This window comes from Mus musculus, chromosome 7, assembly GCF_000001635.26.
Source record: "Mus musculus strain C57BL/6J chromosome 7, GRCm38.p6 C57BL/6J".
In the NCBI taxonomy this organism is placed as follows: domain Eukaryota; kingdom Metazoa; phylum Chordata; class Mammalia; order Rodentia; family Muridae; genus Mus; species Mus musculus.
Genome location: NC_000073.6, coordinates 106,072,568 through 106,095,161, shown reverse-complemented (window position 1 = coordinate 106,095,161; position 22,594 = coordinate 106,072,568). Strand labels below are relative to the sequence as shown.

Here is a 22,594-nt window from a genome sequence, read left to right as displayed (position 1 = left end):
TTGTTCTGTGTGGTTTAGGTATAAGTATAAATGTGGCTTCATAGAACATATTGGATAATGTTCCTCTGTTTCTATTTTGTGGAATAGTTTGAAGAGTATTGGTATTAGGTCTCCACAAAACTCATCTGGTCCTGGGCTTTTATTGGTTTGGAGACTATTAATGACTATTTCTATTTCTTTAGAGGATATGGGACTGATTAGATCATTTATGTAATCCTGGTTTAACTTTGGCACCTAGTATGTGTATGAAAAAATTGTCCATTTCATCCAGATTTTCCAATTTTTTGAGTATGAGCTTTTGTAGTAGGATCTGATATTTTTGAATTTCCTCAGTTTCTGTTGCTATGTCTCTTTTTTCATTTCTGAGTTTACTAATTTGGATACTGTCTCTGTGCCCTCTGGCTAATGGTTTATCTATATTGTTGATTTTCTCAAAGAACCAGCTCCTGGATTTGTTGATTCTTTGTATACTTCTTTTTGTTTCTATTAGGTTTATTTCAGCCCTGAGTTTAATTATTTCCTGCTGTCTACTCCTCTTGGGTATATTTGCTTCTTTTTGTTCTAGAGCTTTCAGGTGTGCTGACAAGCTGCTAGTGTAAGCTCTCTTCAGTTTCTTTTGGGAAGCACTTAAAGTTATGAGTTTTCCACTTATCACTGCTTTCATTGTGTCCCATAAGTTTTGGTATGACGTGTCTTTATTTTCATTAAATTCTAAAAAGTCTTTAACTTCTTTCTTTATTTCTTCCTTAACCAAGTTATCATTGAGTAGGGTGTTGTTCAGCTTCCATGTGAATGTGTGCTCCATTGTTTTTTGTTGGAATTTAAGACTAGCCTTATTCCATGGTGATCTGATAGGGTGCATGGAATTATTTCAGGCTTCTTGTGTTATTAGACGCGTTCTCACGACCGGCCAGGAAGAACACCACAGACCAGAATCTTCTGCGGCAAAGCTTTATTTCTTACATCTTCAGGAGCCAGGGTGCAGGAAGCAAGAGAGCAAGAAGCAAGAGAGCAAGAAGCAAGAGAGAGAGAAAACGAAACCCCGTCCCTTTTTAAGGAGAATTCTCCTTCGCCTCGGACGTGTCACTCCTTAATTGGCTGCAGCCCATCGGCCGAGTTGACGTCACGGGGAAGGCAGAGCACAAGTAGTCATAAGATACCCTTGGCACATGCGCAGATTATTTGTTTACCACTTAGAACACAGCTGTCAGCGCCATCTTGTAACGGCGAATGTGGGCGCGGCTCCCAACATTCTTGTATCTGTTGAGGCCTGTTTTGTGACCACCTATATGACCAACTGTGGAGACAGTATCATGAGATGCTGAGAAGAAGGTACATTCTTTTGTTTTAGGATGAAATGTTCTAGAAATATCTGTTAGATCCATTTGGTTCATAACTTCTGTTAGTTTCACTGAGTTTCTATTTAGTTTTTGTTTCCCTGATCTATTCATTGCTGAGAGTGTGTTGTTGAAGTCTCCCACTACTATTGTGTGGGGTGCAATGTGTGCTTTGAGCTTCAGTAAGGTTTCTTTTATGAATGTGGGTGCCATTGCATTTGGAGCACAGATGTTCAGAATTGAGAGTTCATGTTAGTAGATTTTTCCTTTGACCAGTATGAAGTGTCCTTCATTATCCTTTTTGATAACTTTTGGTTGAAAGTCAATTTTATTTGTTATTAGAATGGCTACTCCAGCTTGTTTCTTGGGACCATTTGCTTGGAAAATTGTTTTCCAACCTTTTACTCTGAGGTAGTGCCTGTATATGTAACTGAGGTGCATTTCCTGTGTGCAGCAAAATGCTGAGTCCTATTTAAATATCCACTCTGCCAGTCTATGTCTTTTTATTGGGGAGATGAGTGCATTGATGTTAAGAGATATTAAGGAAAAGTGATTGTTGCTTCCTGTTATTTTTGTTGTTAGAGTTGGGATTCTGTTCTTGTGGCTGTGTCCTTTTAGGTTTGTTCATATTGTTGTTCCACCTATAGAGAGGCCAAAGGGAAAAATCATGAGTTAGAGTCCAGCCTAGACAAAATAACAAGCTCCGGGCCATCATGAGCTACATAGTAAAAACCTGTCAGAAGAGGAAGGAAAAAGTAACAGAACAATAGGAATTGAACCCAGTCAACACTGGTTTCACAAAAATTAATGAGAAAAACATAATGTACAGATGATATCACTTGTTTTTAAAAACATCAAACAAACAGAAAAAAAAAAACCTCATGTATGTTATCAAATACTATCTTTCACATTAATTCCCTCAAAGCAATTGATTCTCTGCAAGAGAACATTTAAAAATCAGGCAAAGTGTCAGGCAGTGATGGTGCACACCTTCAGTTTCAGAACTCAGGAGGTAGAAGCAAGCACATCTCCAAGTTCAAGACCAGCCTGGTAAATTCCAGAAAAGCCAGAACTATATGAAGAAATCCTATCTTGAAAACAAATGAAATCAGGCAAAGTGGCAACTCACCATAGTATCAGAGAGAGAGAGAGAGAGAGAGAGAGAGAGAGAGAGAGAGAGAGAGAGAGAGAGAGAGAGAGAGATGTTTTAAATGCACTTGAACAATTACAGGAGATGAAAAAGACAAACAGAGTTGAAACATTATTAATTCACTTTTCTGGACACACAGCTGACACTTCTTAAGGTCATACACAGACAAAACTAACTACAATCTGTTCCTCACAGAGCCATGGCAACAACAAACTGCATTCCTGATGAGCCTCAGCTAAGAAGCAGAATGAATGATGATCTCCAGGAGTTGCTGAATGACGTGGGACTGTCTGTTGACTACTGGCTACCTAAGCTTCAGGAAGATCTGGGTGTGACCTCTGCCCAGGCCTTACGATATTTAGACAAAAGAGACCTCCAGAAGCTGAAGTCTCAGACACAGCACACTTGGGAGAAAAAGGCTCTGGAGAAGCTGCTAGACCTCTCACAGCCAAATAGTGTTGCAGAGCTGCAGGAGACTCCAGGGGAAATGATAAAGAACAGGCAGAGGCAGGCAGGCCAGGCACTGCAGGCTCTGAAAGCCTTGCAGTCAGAAGGGAAGCACAGAGAAGAAGAGGCAGTGAGGAAAAAAGAAGCAGAGTTGAGACAGGCAATGGAGATCCCTGAGGAATGCTGGCCAAGTGCTGAAGTGTCCCTAAAAGACATCACTGAGATAATGGAGAGATATCTCAGTCACATGCAACAGACCTTGGCTCACAGTCCAAACCTCTCAGATGGAGACCTGGTAAGATGGGCATCTGGAGGACTGGCCCTGCAGGGAATTTATAAGACCAGCCACCAAAGAAGTCTGATTCAGAAGAGAGAAGAGCTACTCAGTGTCCCTAAGCAGTTCTCACTTGTTGGTCCAGAACATGGCACATGGATAGAAAAAAAGGAATTTTCATCTTTTCAAGAACAAGCCATATTTACACAGACTATAAAGACAATGGGTTTCAGTCCAAACTCCTTGGTTAAAGGTGAAGGTTGGGGACTTAGTCTAGAAGCTGGTATGGGTCAAAACAGACAGGCAGAATCTGAGGATATCCACCAATTCCATTCAGAGCAAACTTATTTCTGCTCAGCCAGGTTCAGCTACATCCCATTGGCCACCTGCCATTTTCACATCAATGATCTTCAACTCTCCAAGGCTGCTCTCCAGGAACTAAAAACTATTGAAGAACTCCTGGAGCAGACTACACACCCAGATGGACTACCCTTACTAAGGCACAGGGCTGAAAACTTTTTCCACAGGTTTGGCTCTCATGCTAACCAAGGCCCTCTGCACCTGGGGGGAATCTACTGCTGGAAAGCCATTTCAGAAGGTTTTGAAAGTGAGCACTTGGCTGATGTAAAGCAACAAACAAAAGAGATTTTGGATATTTACATCAGGGGCAGCTATAGTGGCTTTGGAGTTAAAGTTGGTGCAAGTGTAAATATGGCAGACACACATTCAAAAAAAGCATCTTACAATACATATGGGTACATTCCACCTTCTGCCTATTATAAATAAGGCTGCTATGAACATAGTGGAGAATGTGTCCTTATTACCAGTTGGAACATCTTCTGGGTATATGCCCAGGAGAGGTATTGCTGGTCTAGCGGTAGTACTATGTCCAGTTTTCTGAGGAACCGCCAGACTGTTTTCCAGAGTGCTTGTACCAGCTTACAATCCCACCAGCAATGGAGGAGTGTTCTTCTTTCTCCACATCCTCACCAACATCTGCTGTCACCTGAATTTTTTTATCTTAGCCATTCTGACTGGTGTGACTTGGAATCTCAGGGTTGTTTTCATTTGCATTTCACTGATGATTAAGGATGATGAACATTTTTTCTGGTGCTTCTCAGCCCTTCAGTATTCCTCAGTTGAGAATTCTTTGTTTAGCTCTGTACCCCATTTTTAATGGGGTTATTTGAATTTCTGGAGTACAGTTTCTTGAGCTCTTGGAATATATTGGATATTAGACCCCTATCAGATTTATGATTGGTAAATATCCTTTCTCAATCTGTTGGTGTCTTTTTTTGTCTTAATAACAGTATCTTTTGCCTTACAGAAGCTTTACAATTTTATGAGAGCCCATTTGTCAATTCTTGATCTTACAACAGGAGCCACTGCTGTTCTGTTTAGGAATTTCTCCCCTGTGCCTATATCTTCGAGGGTTTTCCCCACTTTTGCCTCTATAAGTTTCAGTGTCTCTGGTTTTATGTGGAGTTCTTTGATCCATTTAGACTTGATCTTTGTACAAGAAGATAATAATGGGATCAATTCTCAGTCTTCTACATGATATCCACCAATTGTGCCAGTACCATATGGTTTTAGCTCCCTTGTCAAAGACCAAATGACCATAGGTGTGTGGGTTCATTTCTGGGTCTTCAATTCTATTCCATTGATCTATCTGTCTGTTGCTGTACCAGTACCATGCAGTTTTTATCACAATTGCTCTGTAGTACAGCTTGAGGTCAGGCATGGTGATTCTACCAGAGGTTCTTTTATTGTTGAGAACAGTTGCTATCCTAGGTTTTTTGTTATTCCAGATGAATTTACAAATTGCCCTTTCTAATTCGTTGAAGAATTGAGTTGGAATTTTGATGGGGATTGCATTGAATCTGTAGATTGCTTTTGGCAAGATAGCCATTTGGACAATATTAATCCTGTGATTCCAAGAACATTGGAGATCTTTCCATCTTCCAGGATATTCTTCAATTTCTTTCCTTACAGACTTGAAGTTCTTATCATACAGATCTTTCACTTCCTAGCTAGGGTCAAACCAAGATATTTTATATTATTTGTGACTATTGTGAAGGGTGTTGTCTCCCTAATTTCTTTCTCATCCTGTTTATTTTTTGTGTAGAAAAAGGCCACTGATTTGTTTGATATAGTTTTTCATCCAGCTACTGCACTGAAGCTGTTTATCAGGTTTAGGAGTTCTCTGGTGGAATTTTTAGGGTCACTTATATATACTAACATATCATCTGCAAAGAGTGATATTTTGACTTCTTCCTTCCCAATTTGTATCCCATTGATCTCCTTTTGTTGTCAAATTGCTCTGGCTAGGACTTCAAGTACTATATTGAATAGGTAGGGAGAAAGTGGGCAGCCTTCTCTAGTCCATGATTTTAGTGGGATTGCTTCTAGCTTCTCTCCATTTAGTTTGGTGTTGGCTACTGGTTTTCTGTATATTGCTTTTATCATGTTTAGGTATGGGCCTTGAATTCCTGATCTTTCCAAGACTTTTATCATGAATGGGTGTTGGATCTTGTCGAATGCTTTCTCTGCATCTAACGAGATGATCATGTGGTTTTTGTCTTTGAGTTTTTTTATACAGTGCATTACGTTGATGGATTTCCATATATTAAACTGTCCCTGCATCCCTGGGATGAAGCCTACTTGATCATGATGGATGATTGTTTTGATGTGTTCTTGGATTCATTTTGCGAGGATTTTATGAGGGAAATTGGTCTGAAGTAATCTTTCTTTGTTGGATCTTTCTGTGGTCTGCATATCAGAATAATTGTAGCTTCATAGAATGAATTGGATAGAGTACCTTCTGTTTCTATTTTGTGAAATAGTTTGAGGACATTTGGAATTAGGTCTTCTTTGAAGGTCTGATAGAACTCTGACCTAAACCCATCTGGTCCTGGGCTTTTTTTGATTGGAAGACTATTAATGACTGCTTCTATTTCTTTATGGGAAATGGGACTCTAGATTGTTAATCTGATCCTGATTTATCTTTGGTACCTGGTATCTGTCTAGAAATGTGTCCATTTCATCCAGTTTTTCCAGTTTTGTTGAGTATAACCTTTTGTCGTAGGATCAGATGTTGATTTGGATTTCCTCAGGTTCTGTTAACAACAGACATAACATGTCATCTTTTTCATTTCTGATTTTGTTAATTAGGATAGTGTCCCTGTGCCCTCTAGTTAGTCTGGCTAAGGGTTTATCTATCTTGTTGATTTCCTCAAACAACCAGCTCCTGGTTTGGTTGATTCTTTAAATAGTTCTTTCTGTTTTCACTTGGTTGATTACAACCCTAAGTTTGATTATTTCCTGCTGTCCTCTCCTCTTGGGTGAATTTGCTTCCTTTCATTCTAGAGCTTCTAGGTGTGCTGTCAGACTGCTAGTGTATGCTCTCTCTGGTTTCTTTTTGGAGACACTCAGGGCTATGAGTTTTTCTCTTAGGACTGCCTTCATTGTGTCCCATGAGTTTGGGTATGTTGTGGCTTCATTTTCATTAAAATCTAAAAGGTCTTTAATTTCTTTCTTTATTTCTTCCTTGTAGAGTGTTGTTCAGTTTCCATGGGAATGTTGGCTTTCTATTATTTATGCTGTTATTGAAGATCAGCCTTAGTCTGTGGTGATCTGATAGGAAGCATGGGATAATTTCAATATTTTTGTATCTCTTGAGGCCTGTATTTTGTCCAATTATATGGTCAATTTTGGAAGTACCATGAGGTGCTGAGAAGAAGGTATATCCTTTTGTTTTAGAATAAAATGTTCTGTAGATATCTATTAAATTCATTTCTTTCATAACTTCTGTTAGTTTCAATGTGTCTCTGTTAAGTTTCTGATTCTAGGATCTGTCCATTGATGAGAGTGGAGTGGTGAGGTATAATGTGTGCTTTCAGTTTTAGCAAAGTTTCTTTAACAAATGTGGCTGCCCTTACGTTTGGAGCATAGATATTCAGGATTGAGAGATCATCTGGGTAAATTGTGCCTTTGATGAGTATGAAGTACCCCTCCTTGTCTTTTTTGATAACTTTGGGTTGGAAGTCAATTTTATTCCATATTAGAATTGCTACTCCATCTTGTTTCTTCAGACCATTTGCTTGGAAAATTGTTTTCCAGACTTTCACTCTGAGGTAGTGACTGTCTTTTTCCCTGAGGTGAGATTCCTGTAAGCAGCAAAATGTTGGGTCCTGTTTGTAGAGCCAGTCTGTTAGTCTATGTCGTTTTATTGTGGAATTGAGTCCATTGATATTAAGAGATATTAAAGAAAGGTAATTGTTGCTTCCTGTTATTTTTGTTGTTAGAGTTAGGATTCTGCTCTTGCAGCTGTCTTTTTTTAGGTTTGTTGAAGGATTATTTTCTTGCTCATTCTAGGGTGTAATTTCCATCCTTGTGTTGGTGTTTTCCCTTTATTATCCTGTGAAGTGCTGGATTTGTGAAAAGATAATGTGTGAATTTGGTTTTATCATGGAATACTTTGGTTTCTCCATCTATGGTATTTGAGAGATTTGCTGGGTATAGTAGCCTGGGCTGGCATTTTGCTCTCTTAGTGTCTGTATAACCTGTCCAGGATCTGGCTTTCATAGTCTCTGGTGAGAAGTCTGGTATAATTCTAATAGGCCTACCTTTATATGTTACTTGACCTTTTTCCCTTACTGCTTTTAAATGAAAGAATAGTAATTGGTGTTTCCTGTCATTTTTGTTGTTAAATGGGAATCTGTTCTTGTGGCTGTCTTCTTTCAGTTTTGTTAAAACATTACTTTCTTGCTTTTTCTAGGGTATAATTTCCATCTTTGCATTGGTGTTTTCCCTTTATTATCCTTTGAAGGGCTGGATTCTTGGAAAGATGTTGTGTGAATTTGTTTTTGTCATGGAATACTATATATTTTTGATACTATATGTTTTTGATAACAGAGTTTTCAAAAAAGACAAGGAGGGGCACTTCATACTCATCAAAGGTAAAATCTACCAAGATGAACTCTCAATTCTAAATATCTATGCTCCAATGCAAGGGCAGCCACATTCATTAAAGAAACTTTATTAAAGCTCAAAGCACACATTGCACCTCACACAATAATAGTGGGAGACTTCAACACCCAACTTTCAACAATGGACAGATCGTGGAAACAGAAACTTAACAGAGACACATGGACACTAACAGAAATTATGAAACAAATGGATTTAACAGATATCTAGAAAACATTTTATCCTAAAACAAAAGGATATACCTTCTTCTCCACACCTCATGGTACCTCCTCCAAAATTGACCATATAATTGGTCAAAACACAGGCCTCAACAGATACAAAAATATTGAAATCATCCCATGTATCCTATCAGATTACCACAGATTAAGGCTGACCTTCAATAACAGCATAAATAATAGAAAGCCAACATTCACATGGAAAATGAACAACAGCCTACTTAATACCTTGGTCAAGGAAAAAATAAAGAAAGAAATTAAAGACTTTTTAGAGTTTAATGAAAATGAAGCCACACATACCCAAACTTATGGGACACAATGAGGCAGTCCTAAGAGGAAAACTTATATCCCTGAGTGCCTCCAAAAAGAAACTAGAAAGATTATACACTAGCAGTCTGATGGCACATCTAGAAGCTCTAGAACAAAAGGAAGAAAATTCACCTAAGAGGAGTAGATGTCAGGAAATAATCAAAATTATGGCTGAAATCAACCAAGTGGAAACAAAAAGAACTATTCAAAGAATCAACCAAACCAGGACCTGGTTCTTTGAGAAAATCAACAAGATAGATAAACCCTTTTTCCAGACTAACTAGAGGGCACAGGGACAGTATCCTAATTAACAAAATCAGAAATGAAAAAGGAGACATAATAACAGATCCTGAGGAACTCCCCAACATCATCAGATCCTACTACAAAAGGCTAAACTCGACAAAACTGGAAAACCTGGATGAAATGGACAATCCTAGATGGATACAAGGTACCAAAGTTAAATCAGGATCAGAATAATGATCTTCACAGTCCGATCACTCCTAAAGAAAGAAAACGAGTAATTAATAGTCTCCCAACCAAAAGAAGCCCAGGACCAGATGGGTTTAGGGCAGAATTCTATCAGACCTTCAAAGAAGACCTAATTCCAACTCTCCTCAAATTATTCCACAAAATAGAAACAGAAGGTACTCTACCCAACTCATTCTATGAAGCCACAATTACTCTGATACCTAAACCTCACAAAGATCCAGCAAAGAAAAAGAACTTCAGACCAATTTCCCTTATGAATATCGATGCAAAAATACTCAATAAAATCCTCTCAAACCGAATCCAAGAACACATCAAAACAATCATCCTTCCTGGCCAAGTAGACTTCATCCCAGAGATGCAGGAACGGTCTAATATAAGGAAATCCATCAATGTAATCCACTATATAAACAAACTCAAAGACAAAAACACATGATCATCTTGTTATATGCTAGGAAAGCATTTGACAAAATCCAACACCACTTCATGATAAAAGTCATGGAAAGATCAGGAATTCAAGGCCCATACATAATAAAAGCAAAATACAGCAAACCAGTAGCCAACATCAAACTAAATGGAGAGAAGCTAGAAGCAATCCCACTAAAATCATGGACTACACAAGGCTGCCACCACTCCCTAACTATTCAATATAGTACTTTTGGGATAGCATTTGAAATGTAAATGAAGAAAATATATACTTAAAAAAATGTGGGGGAAAAAAAACATTTTCTCCTTCTGGGCTGCCTTGTCTAGAGTCACCAGGAGAGGCTGTGCCTAGACTTACTACAACCTGATAAACCAGAGCTGATTGATATTTGTGGGTGACCCCCCTTTCTGAAGAGAAACAGAGGAGGAGTGAATGGGGAGAGAGGTAAGAATAAGAGGAGAGGAAGGAGAGGAAACTAAGGTTGGGTATAAGATTAATTAATTAAAATATAAAAATGAACAAGTACATTGAGTTATAATGTAATTACATCATTTCCTCTTCTCTTTTTTCCCCTCTAAACCCTCCCATTTACCCAGCTTTGACTCTCTTTCAAAAAAATGGCATCTTTTTCTTAATGTGTGTGTGTATACATGTGTGTGTTTATAATATATGTTATATATTATAATATCATATACTATGCATGTGTGTATATATACATATACCACATACACACACATATATATATATGTGTATACATACATATATATAGAGAGAGAGATAGATATATAGATAGATACAGATACACACACACACACACACACACACACACACATATATATATTCTAGGCTCCCCAAAAAACAGCTACTTAGCACTAGGTTGCTTCTCTGCCTGCCAGATAGAGCCAGGAACTAGACATATAAGGACTACTCAGCTGGCATTCCCCCTCTGTCTCTTACTCTTACTCTCCCTCTCCCTCACCCCTGTCATTTATACTTACTCTCCCTCCCCCTTCCCCTCCCCCTCCATCTTCTCTATTTCTTTCTCACATGTTCCCAGCCAAACTCTTCTGGTCCTCTCTCTTTCTATCCTTCTCTGTCCCTCTTTCTCTTCTTCTACCCCTTTCAAGGTCCGTTCTCTGCTTCCTGACTCCCTATCCCCAATAAACTTGCTTTTCTACTAGGCCTGTCACATGGCAATTTTTCCTCAGGGGATAATGTTGTGCTAGAATGTTGTGCTAAGGGACTCCATCTCACTGAAGTATATTGCATTTTTTAAGACATGACTCATGTTAATATCCAACAAAACAGCTTATGCTGAGAACACCCACAATGAGAGGCTTCACACACACAAAATTGTTTTAAAATACACTTGAAAAATTACACGTGATGAAACATTAGTAATTCACATTTCTGGCCACACAGCTGATGATTTCTAAGGTCAGGACACAAACAAAGCTAACTACAATTTGTTCCCCCACAGAGCCATGGCAACAGCAAAGTGTTTCACTGATGAGCCTCAGCTACAAAGCAGAAGGAAGCACAATCTCCAGGAGATGCTGACAGAAGTGGGACTGTCTGTTGACTACTGGTTACCTAAGCTTCAGGAAGATCTAGGTGTCACCTCGGCCCAGGCCTTACAATATTTAGACAGGAACGACCTCCAGAAGCTGAAGTCCCAGACAACACACACATGGGAGAAAAGGGCGCTGGAGAAGTTACTGGACTTCTCACAGCCAAACAGTGTTGCAGAGCTACAGGATACTCCAGCGGAGATGATAAAGAACAGGCAGAGGCAGGCAGGACAAGCACTGCAGGCTCTGAAAGCCTTGCAGTCAGAAGGGAAGCACAGACAGGAAGAGGCAGTGAGGAGAAAAGAAGCAGAACTGAGACAAGCAATGGAGATCCCTGAGGAGTGCTGGCCAATGGCGGAAGTGTCCCTAAAAGACATCACTGAAATAATGGAGAGACATCTCAGTCACATGGAACAGACCCTGACTCACAGTCAAAAGCTCTCAGATGGAGACCTGGTAAGATGGGCATCTGGAGGGCTGGCTCTACAGGGAATTTTTAAGACCAACCACCCAAGAAGCCTGATTCAGAAGAGAGAAGAGCTACTCAATGTCCCTAAGCAGTTCTCACTTGTTGGCCCAGAACATGGCACCGAAATAAAAACAATGGAATTTTCATCTTTTCAAGAACAAGCCATGTTTACACAGACTATAGAGAGGATGGGTTTCAGTTCAACTTCCTTGGTTAAAGGCGAAGGTTGGGGATTTAGTCTAGAAGCTGGTATGGGTCAAAACAGACAGGCAGAATCTGAGGATATCCACCAATTCCATTCAGAGCAAACTTATTTCTGCTCAGCCAGGTTCAGCTACATCCCATTGGCCACCTGCCATTTTCACATCAATGATCTTCAACTCTCCAAGGCTGCTCTCCAGGAACTAAAAACTATTGAAGAACTCCTGGAGCAGACTACACACCCAGATGGACTACCCTTACTAAGGCACAGGGCTGAAAACTTTTTCCACAGGTTTGGCTCTCATGCTAACCAAGGCCCTCTGCACCTGGGGGGAATCTACTGCTGGAAAGCCATTTCAGAAGGTTTCAAAAGTGAGCACTTGGCTGATGTAAAGCAGCAAACAAGAGAGTCTTTGAATATTTACATTACGGGCAGTTATAGTGGCTTTGGAGTTAAAGTCGGTGCAAGTGTTAATATAGCAAACTCAAATTCAAAAACATCATCATTCAGTACAACTCATCTACACTCTCAAACCAAGGTACAACTATCTGTAGCCCAGATAGGTGGACCAGCAGAAGCAGATGGAATTGCCCAGTGGACAGCTGGCCTTATAGTTAGCAATCAAACCTGGTCTGTCATTGATAGGGAACTGCAGTTGGTACCTATTTGGGACATCATCCTGTCCAGTCACAAAACTGAATTTAAGAATGCTCTTCAACTGGCCAACTGCCTAAAAGACAACTACACTTCTCTGACTGAACTAGATGCCCAGATTCAAGAGGGGGAAGAATTTCTTACTGCTAGAAAAGAAGCTAAGCTTTTCCTAGAGGATGTGAAATGCTGGGAGGTTTCTGATCCTGAAGAACAGCTTACAAAGTTAGTAGATTTTATGCAAACATTGAGTCAAAAAATAAAAAGTTATAACATTTGGATTAATACATGTCTCAGAGATCGGGATCTGCAAAATTTTCTAATAAACATTGTCAACTTCTGCAAAAATTCACCCACTTATAAAACTCAGTTTATTAAATCTCATTTGTGCAGCCTTCTAGAACCTCATGTCTACAAACTTACAAACTTTCCTGACGCACACTCCATCATACAGTGGATCAATCAGTCAGAGTCAGAGGAAGAACAAGTCAAAATTACCTCATTTTCTGAATTCATTAAATCTTTAAAGAAAACCCACAAAATCCTGATAGAAATGAGTTTCAAAAATGAGTCCTCAGAAACAGTGGAAGAGGCAAAGAAAATGGCTACATATGAGGTCACCACAGCTCTCAGCTCCTTCTTGAAGTACCTCAGAGAAACACAGCAGCCAGACATGCAGCTGCTGCTACTCTCCATTGCAGCTGGTGCAGGCTATCAGTTGGTAAACAGTATTTTTCAGCCTCTGCTGGGGTGTCATGAGTTAAACTTCCTCTTGGAGCAAATGGAGAATACCCAACACAAATACCAAGAGCTTAAAAATATTTGCAATTACAGAGCCCAGGCATTCCTGGTGCTCACAGCTCTAAGATCCACAGTTGTAATCGCAGACCTTTCTACAGAAGAGAAAGGACAACGTTTGACATTAATTAAACAACATATGGGGACACTGTTGTCTGAAGAAGTTGCACATGTTCTCACAAAACATGAAGAACATCATGAATGGAAAAGTCTGGAGAATGATTTGAGATTACTCATTGAGGGGGACTATAAAGCCACCACCCATTCCTTACAAATGGATGAGGTAAAAAAACAATTGCAAAGTCTCTGCCATGAAAAGAAACAGACCTATAAACAACAAAGTAATGAAAACAGAACAAAAGGAATGATAGAAAATGGACCTTTCCTGGACTTACTCCAACGTCTAGGCCTAGACAATTACTATCCAAGAAGCATGCACAGAGCTAACTTCCATCTGATCTATAAAACCTCTGTGTACAATTCAGAGCCAAGATCTGAAAAAGAGCTTCCATTCTATTTCCTACAAAAGCTACTGATGCTGGATTATGGGTTGAGACATCTTATAGTCAAAGATGATGAAAACGTAAAAAAACAAATCTCCATAGGTTCCTCCATTCACGAAAATGAAGATATTGATCCATATGAGGATGTCATTATAGACAATGACAGTCCTGGCTATCCTTCAGACACCAAGTCTTGGCCCCACATTCACCCATTGGATATCCAGATGGCCATTTTACACTGTGCAGATGATCTTACCAGGCAATATATTTTGTCCAAACTTTCCATTTGTCAATATGCACTCCCCCTTGTGGTGCCAAATCCCAACACTTCTCAGATTGAATTTTATCTCTGGTCTCTCAGACAAATTAGGAAAAGTTGGCAAGATGCAAGTAAATCTCCACAGGACAAGAGCTACAGTCACAGAAATCAGCAGATGTGTCGTGTCTCTACCCCCATTGTATCCTTCATTAGAGTTGGAAATGGCCTCTCTGCTTCCAAATCTCAGATCATGAACTCTCTTCTCAGTAAACGTAAACATGATGTGTTTTTTCACAGACACTGCAGAGGAAGCAACAAACACTGTCTCTTGATGCCTGGAGTGGTGGAAATCTGCTGGTTCTGTCCTGCCGGCCAAGGTGAGGACACGTTTGACAATTGTCTGACCTTCACCAGTCTTCATGGAGATGCAAAGGAACACACCCAACAACTCAGCTTCCTCCAAGATGTCTCTTCTATCATTGTGGTCCTCATGTCAGTTTCTGATAACAATAAAGAAAACCAAAAGCTTGTCAGACACCTCTGGCAGTCATCAACACCTTTGATCTGCTTGATTGATGACAAAGAAAAGGCCATAGCAAATACTTCTGGTAAAAGAATGAGAATTGGCATCAAGAATAGAAATGAGGCAGAATTAACAGAGGAGCTCACCAAAGCCATCAAACGTTTTCTAGTGCTCTCTAACACTGCTCTCAGTTTAGAGGACTGTTCACAGACAGCTCGAGAGCTAGGATTCATTATTGATGAAGACCAGAGAGACTGCAAGGAAGCCAAAGAAAAGGCTCAGACTATAATGGCCCTCCTGGAGGAATACAAGTTATCTCAGACAAAAGAAAATTTACTACCCCTTCAAGGACAACTTTGGCACCATTGGTGTAAGAAGGACAAAGAATTCTATCATCTGAGAGAAAAGGGGAATCGGAGCATTGAACAACACAAGAGTGAGATTGAAACAGAGAAAAGAATAATTCGACGTCAGCAGTTGGAAAAAGCCTTTCCTCTCAATGATTTAATGCGCTCTGTTCTCGAACTCCTCCAAGATTATTCAGATGCACATAACAAACTCTACTTTTTACAGTGGCTGACTCTGTTTTTTGACAACCTGACAATAGATCACCTGGAAAAATTACATGAAAGGCAGAGATCTTTGTGGTTAAGGATACAAACAGAAAAGCAAACAGCACAGAAGAGCAACTCCCTGAAACTCTGGCAGAATCAGATAGAAGCCATCTCCGTAGAGATTCATGACTGTACTTTAGTAATTGAGCACCTTCTCCGAGAAGTTGGCCAGATCTATGAAGCTCTGGAAGAAACTTCCTCCTCTAGAGATAGCCTTTTTCTCTGCCTCCCTCAAATTGCTGCAGACCTGATGATAGCTGGTGTTCCCATTGAGCTGATGGATGGGGATGCTTCATATGTGCCTCTAAGGTGGGTAGCAGCTATTTTTGACAAGATCACAGAGAAAGTTGGAGACAAAAGGTTGTTTGTTCTCTCTGTCCTTGGCCTGCAGAGCTCAGGGAAGTCTACCCTGCTGAATACCCTGTTTGGTGTGCAGTTCACAGTCAGTGCAGGAAGGACCAGTCAGTACCAAGGGAGCCTATATGCAGCTCCTGAAGGTTGAAGAGACATTTGCAAAAGAACTAGGCATTAAATATGTGCTTGTTGTAGACACAGAAGGACTTCGGGCTCCAGAACTCAACAACAAATCCCAGAATTGGGACCATGAGTTGGCAACATTAGTCATTGGCCTTGGAAACTTGACTCTGATCAATATTTTTGGGGAGAATCCCTCAGACATTCAGGACATTCTACAAATATCCGTTCAAGCATTTCTGAGAATGAAACAAGTGAAAATCTCCCCCAGTTGCCTCTTTGTCCATCAGAATGTGGGAGAAGTTACAGCAAAAGACCAAACTATGGAAGGACGGAGGAGACTGGAGCAGAAACTGGATGAAATGACTGCATTGGCTGCTGAGTTGGAAGAGTGTTCCAACATAACCCGCTTCAGTGATGTAATTAAGTTTGATGCCAATCGACATGTCTACTACTTTGCTCACCTATGGGATGGCAATCCCCCAATGGCTCCTCCCAATCCTCGCTATAGCTACAATGTCCAGGAACTAAGGAATGAAATTCTTTCAACTGCCCAGCAGGAATCTAGGGGAAGGATCTTGAAAATATCAGATTTCAAATTCAGAGTTCAAGATTTGTGGAAAGCCCTTGTCAGTGAAAACTTCATTTTCAGTTTCAGGAACACCCAAGAGGTCATAGCCATGAGCAAACTGGAAACAAAGTATAATGAATGGACCTGGGAGCTAAGGAGTCATGTACTGGACTTACAGAATCAGCTTGACAATCAGATTCAAAATGGAAAAATCCTGACACTCACATCTAATTTACTAGAGGATCCACTTAGCAGGAAACTTAAAACCATCAAAGAAGAATTTGACAAATATTTTGCAGAAGACCCAGATTGTGAAATATTGGTTCAGTGGAAAGCAAATTTTGAACACAAGCTACTAATCCTTAAAGATGCACTTATTTCAGACACCAGACGGAAATGCAATGAACATATCAGTCTTAAAAAAAGCCAAGAAATACTTGATAACCAAAAGTCACAATATGAAAAGCAGTTGTTAGAGAGGAGCAGAAAGTTAGCTTTAAATTTGAAGGGTAAGGAATTAAGTGATGAAGAGTTGCAGGAGAAATTCAGTCAACTTTGGACAAGTTGGATTTATGATGTATCTTCCAATGTTCCTCATGTCACAGAGCCTAACATTGATTTGGACTCTGAAAATATCCTTCTGGAATATTTCAAGAAGGACAAAAATATTGAGGAAAGACTAAAAATAAAGTCTAGAGAAAAGTTTGAAATCATGTATGACAAACATATTCAAATGAAAAAGAAATACCTTTTACTTAGAAAGAGTTTAGAAACCTGTCATGTTGAATCCATCAAAAAGACAACCAACAACATTCAGTTAAAATTTACAGAAACACTTACAAACATTTGGAAGCAAAAGCATGATTACAGTCACAATTACTTTCATGAAATCTTGAAGATCATAGAAAATGAGCTGAAATCTGAACCCTGTGAGGGAGACTACACATTTACCAGAGACTATGTCTTTGACTTATCCTTGTACTTATTCCAAAGAGCATCCAAGGATTTCAAGAAAATGCACGAGGCATTCAAGACTGCAAATGACCCTGTGAACTATCTGGAGAGAAAGAAAGATGATTTCTTTATGAGTTTTAAGATCTCCTGCCAAGGTGCCACTTCAATCACTTCCTTTGTTGACTTCCTATGGCTCAAGCTCAGTCCTGCTATCTCTGCCAGCATACGGAAAATAATGGTTCAAAAAATAGCTGGAGACATGCGAGCCACCTGCCCTGAATTCAATGGAAACAGAGCTAACCTGGAGAAACATATTCTCTACTCTCTAGCAGAAGAAGAAAATTTTGATAAATACTGGAAATACATTCAAAGGCCAGAGGAATTTTTCAGGGATTATATTAGAGACCACATTAAAAGATACTGTTCAGAAAAAGAGAGTGAAAAAATAAAAACTTTTTTAAACATAAGTTTAGGTGACATCAAGAATACCATCCTGTCTGCCATTCATAAGTCCACAAAGGTAGCTAAAGCTAAAGGCAGCACTGCATCTGGCTGGCTGGATTTGTTCTGTGACCACCTAGGGAGCAACCTGGTCTTCCCAAGGAGAGACCTGGTAAACATAGAGCACCAGGAGCTAATGGATACTGAGTTCCTCAAAGAAGCCATGAGCAAAGCTTTGGATCCTGCAATGAGGGAAATAGAAGAGGATTGTTCAAGTAAGCACATAGATGAAATTGTTCCTGACATTGAGGAAATTCTCTCTGAACATCTCTGTGGCTGTTGGAAACAGTGTCCTTTTTGTAAGGCAATTTGTACAAACACCATTCCCCAGCATGAAGGAGACCACAGTGTGCCATTCCACCGTCCTCAGGCTGTCAGTGGTTGGCATTGGCATAAAACAGACCAGTTCGACATTAATGTTTGTACTAGTAATGTAGCAAGTAATATTTGCTTCATTTTAAATGACCGCTGGAGATACAAATACAAGAAATATCGAGACGCAGGAGGTGATTATGCCACATGGAGCATCACCCCAGACTCATCTACCCAGCCATATTGGAAATGGTTTGTCTGTCATTTCAGATCAAAGCTAGAACACAATTATGGCAAAAAATTTACAGGGAAAGGTAGTATTCCAGATTTATGGACCAAAATCACAAAGCAAGAAGTCCTGAATGACTTAAAAAAATAATAACTGCCACAGACAGAACACTAGATGGGCTACAGAAATTTTACTTCAGCCAAGGGAGCCTAATGGAGAACACCATGCAGGAGGATCTGCAGTAGACATTTGAGCTTCCTCGAGATGGCCCACTCTATTGGGCAATTTTTCTGCAGACCAATATGAAGTTAAACTTTCATAAAATAAGACTGTTTAGATGAATTAATGATTTTATAGAATTTCTGAATTGATTTAAATAGTTTTAGGCACTAGGGTTAATGATAGAAAGTTTAAGGAGATGGCTTAATTTGTTCTGCTAAATAGATATGATAAAGTTAGAATTAAGAGCAGAATGTGACCTTTCCCTTGTAGGATAATGAGAGCTACATAGGTTTGAAAAGGAGTACAGTGAGCTTTCATGTACTGCAAGTATGTGATTGTACTTGGAAGAAGAAAATAGGCTTGGGACAAGTTAATGCTCAAAACATTCATTCTAGGTTGGGTCTGAGTTCCTGGATTTTGTGATCTAGAGACATAGTCACAGGTTTTGGTGGGCACCATAAAAAGGCAAGGTAATGAACAAGGAGTAAATAATTCGATTATTAGTATAGAATAGAGAATAGATGATTATCCAGTCTTGCTGAACAAGACTTCAAAAATAAGATGTAAGAGGGATTGTTTCTTTGTAAATACAGATTGATCATCATCTAAGCATATGGAAAACTCGCTACTGTAGACTTGGCTTGCTTAAACATTGTTAATCAATAACAAAAGAAGTATGGCTTTAGGTTTGCTATGGAGAAAAAGATGAGAGAACGTTAGATGAGAAATGCTTAGGTATGAGTTTCAAAAGAGAAATACACAATCAATACTCCTGTTGTAATCTCCTCTTGTGTGATGATTTTATTGTCTTATTGAAGAACATGTGTTTTGTGATTGTTTTTAGAAAACTTGCACTCATGGCTATGAGGTAATTTTTGTCAGACATAGAGAACTTTGTCTTAGATGGTGTTAAAAGGCTAAGAGAAAAATAAAGTTGTTAGAGCTCACTTGTTGGAACTTGCTTCATCTACCAAGTGTGTGAGCATGTGCCTGCTTTACATTGTCTACAATCACAGATGCCCTCCTTGGATCATTGACATAGCTAGCCTTCAACATCCTCATATCAATTGAGGTTACATTATAAATTAAATAAGTAAAAGTAAATTAGCTACTATTGCAAGACTTGAAGATTTTCTATGAAAATGATTTTACTTTTCTCTGATTTATTATCTAATGCTTTATCCATATATACTAAATATGTTAATATTCTATTGTTTTGATTTTTTTTTTTTGCTTTGGTTGTTTTCTGTTTTTGTTCTTATGGAAGAGTATTATTCTCCTGTATTTCTTATTTTTTGTTGTTTTTTTTTTTTTGTATGTGTTTTTGCAATTTTTTTATTTTTAATTAATTAAGTATTTTCTTCATTTAAATTTCCAATGCTACCCCAAAAGTCCCCCAAACCCTCCCCCACCCACTCCCACTTCTTAGCCCTGGTGTTCCCCTGTACTGAGGCATATAAAGTTTGCAAGACCATTGGGCCTCTCTTTCCACTGATGGCCGACTAGGTCATCTTCTGATATATATGCAGCTTGAGACACGAGCTCCGGGGGGGGGGGGGGGGAATACTGGTTAGTTCATATTGTTGTTCCACCTATAGGGTTGCAGACCCCTTTAGCTCCTTGGGCACTTTCTCTAGCTCCTCCGTTGGAGACCCTATGATCTATCTAATAGCTGACTCTGAGCATCCACTTCTTTGTTTGCTAGGCCCCAGTATAGCCTCGCAAGAGACAGCTATATCAGGGTTCTTTCAGCAATATCTTGCTAATTTGTGCAATGGTGTCAGCGTTTGGGGGCTGATTATGGGATGGATCCCCAGGTATGGCAGTCTTTAGATGGTACATCCTTTCGTCCCAGCTCCAATCTTTGTCTCTGTAACTCCTTCCACGGGTATTTTGTTCCATAATAGTAATAAAATTCTATTGGTAGGGAAATGAAGAATACTTAAAAGGAATTGGGAGAGAGGGAAATCATGATCAAAATATAGCATTTGAACCCCTCAAAAATTACAGAGACTGAGCCACCAACAATACGTGGGCTGGTGTTCGGCCCTCTGGCAAACATGTAACAGAGGACTGACTTGTCTGGCCTCAGTGGGAGAGAATGCACCTAATTCTGAAGAGACTTGACACCTGAGGGTGGGGGATACTAGTAGGAGATAAGGTGAAGGTGAATGGGTGAGTGGATGATCAAACCCTCTGGGGCAAAAGGGAGGAGGAATGGGATAAAATTCTCGGCAATGGGGAGCCATAAAGGAGACAAAATTTGGAATATAAATAAATGAAATAATTTAATAATAATTTTAACAAATGAAAGAGGAAAGAAAAAGATAAAAGGGTTTCTTCTTAAGAGATTTTATTTATTTTATTATATATAAGTACACTGTAGCTGTCTTACAAGTGATTGTGATCCACCATGTGGTCACAGGGATTTCAAATCAGGGCCTCTGGAAGAGCAGTCAGTGCTCTTAACCGCTGAGCCAATAAAACAAAATGAACATAAAAATTAAAGCCTGGTGTTATATATAGGTCTGAGAAAGAATCATTCCTGAAATTCTATTATGGTGACCAGGTTAAAAAAAAATGGGGATGGGGTTGTGATGGTTGTAATGGTTTGCCTATCTTCGGCCTAGGAAGTGGCACTATGATAAGGTGTGGCCCTACTGGAGCTGTGGCCATTTTGGAGTAGGTGTATCACTGTGGGTGTGGGCTATCAGACCCACTTCCAGCTAGCAAATCAGTCTTCTCTTAGAGACCAGCAGATGAAGATGTAGACCTCTCAGCTCCTGCTTCTCCATTTCTGCCTGGATGATGATATGTTCCTGCCTTGATGATACTAGATTGAACCTCTGAACCTCTAAGGCATCCACAATTAAATGTTGTCCTCTTAAGGATTGAGTTGGTGGCAATGCTTAACTATAATTGTGAATTTTTAAATGATCTACAATCACCTAGAAAACAAGCCTCCAAGTACACCAGTGAAAGATACTTTTAGATTGGTAGTCTATGTCCATGAGAGTTGACAATGATTAGATTAATGGAGGTAGAAGGACTGTCCCTAGCTGAGAAGCACCATTTTCTGGGCTGAAGTCCTAGACTGCATAAAAAAGAGGAGGTTCCCTAAGCACAGAACATTCACTGCTCTCCCTTTGTTGGAACTCAAGAACTCAAGTTCCAGCCTCTACAAATTCTTCCCACCCAGAACTCAAACCATGAACTGAAACTATTCTTCCTTTAGTGACTTTGTTCAGTATTTTGACCCAGCAATAAGAAAAGTTTCCTAATTAGAGTAGGTACTTTTCTGTTCTTAGGATAAAATAACCAAAGCTACTTACAGAGAAAAAGATGGTTTTGGTCAAGGTTTAAGAAGTCTAAGAGTCTATCACAGTGGGGAAGCTGAGCAACAAAAATCAGGAGCAAGAAGCTGAGAGTTCACATCTCATCTTCACAAAGGAAACAGAGAGGGCAAACCGTAAGCCAATGGGGTTATAAACTCCTAAGACAGTGTTATACTTCTCACAACAAAGCTACATGGGTCTCAGAAGAAATGAGGTATGTCCTAAAAGTTTTTTTGCCCACAAACAGTGTAACCAGTAGGGGACACACCACGGACATATATAAGCCTATGGGCCAATTCTCATCAAAATTACAATATTCCACTCCTGACTCCTATAGGCTCAGGGCCATATCAAAATGCAAATGCATCTTCTGTTGGAAAACAGGCCACAGCTAACATGAACTGGGTTACACCTGCGAGGCAAATTGGGTCTGAAAAGAGAGGGGAAACTAGGCGGACAAGAGAGAAATGGAGCCAAGACAAGGTTCCTGATCAAGGCTCAAATGTTTAATGGAAAATGCGCTTATAAAGGAGGGGGAGGCCCATTCCCGCCAATTCATCCTTGGAGCCCAGCTGCAGGTGACCATGTGCAGGATAGGGTGTAGTCTCAGGAATAGCTCGGTGGCCTCCCAGCAGGTAGCAGTATCTTGAAGAGGAACAGCGACAGTGGCTGAAAAATAAATAGAGTGATCTAGGAAGGCAGGCTCCACCCTAGGTAATCTCCTTAGAGGCAGCAAAGTCGAGGTCTGGCTCAGTCAGGGTCAGGCTGCGGGGAG

The 22,594-nt window shown here is 39.7% G+C and overlaps 1 pseudogene across 1 annotated transcript; it reads left to right on the top strand.

Moving 5' to 3' along the window:
• The first annotated feature begins 16,013 nt into the window (after positions 1–16,013).
• Gm8979 (predicted gene 8979) lies at positions 16,014–19,431 on the top strand (annotated as a pseudogene). Its single transcript, NR_030719.1, has one exon. The product of NR_030719.1 is annotated as a predicted gene 8979 (transcript).
• The last annotated feature ends 3,163 nt before the right edge of the window (positions 19,432–22,594 follow it).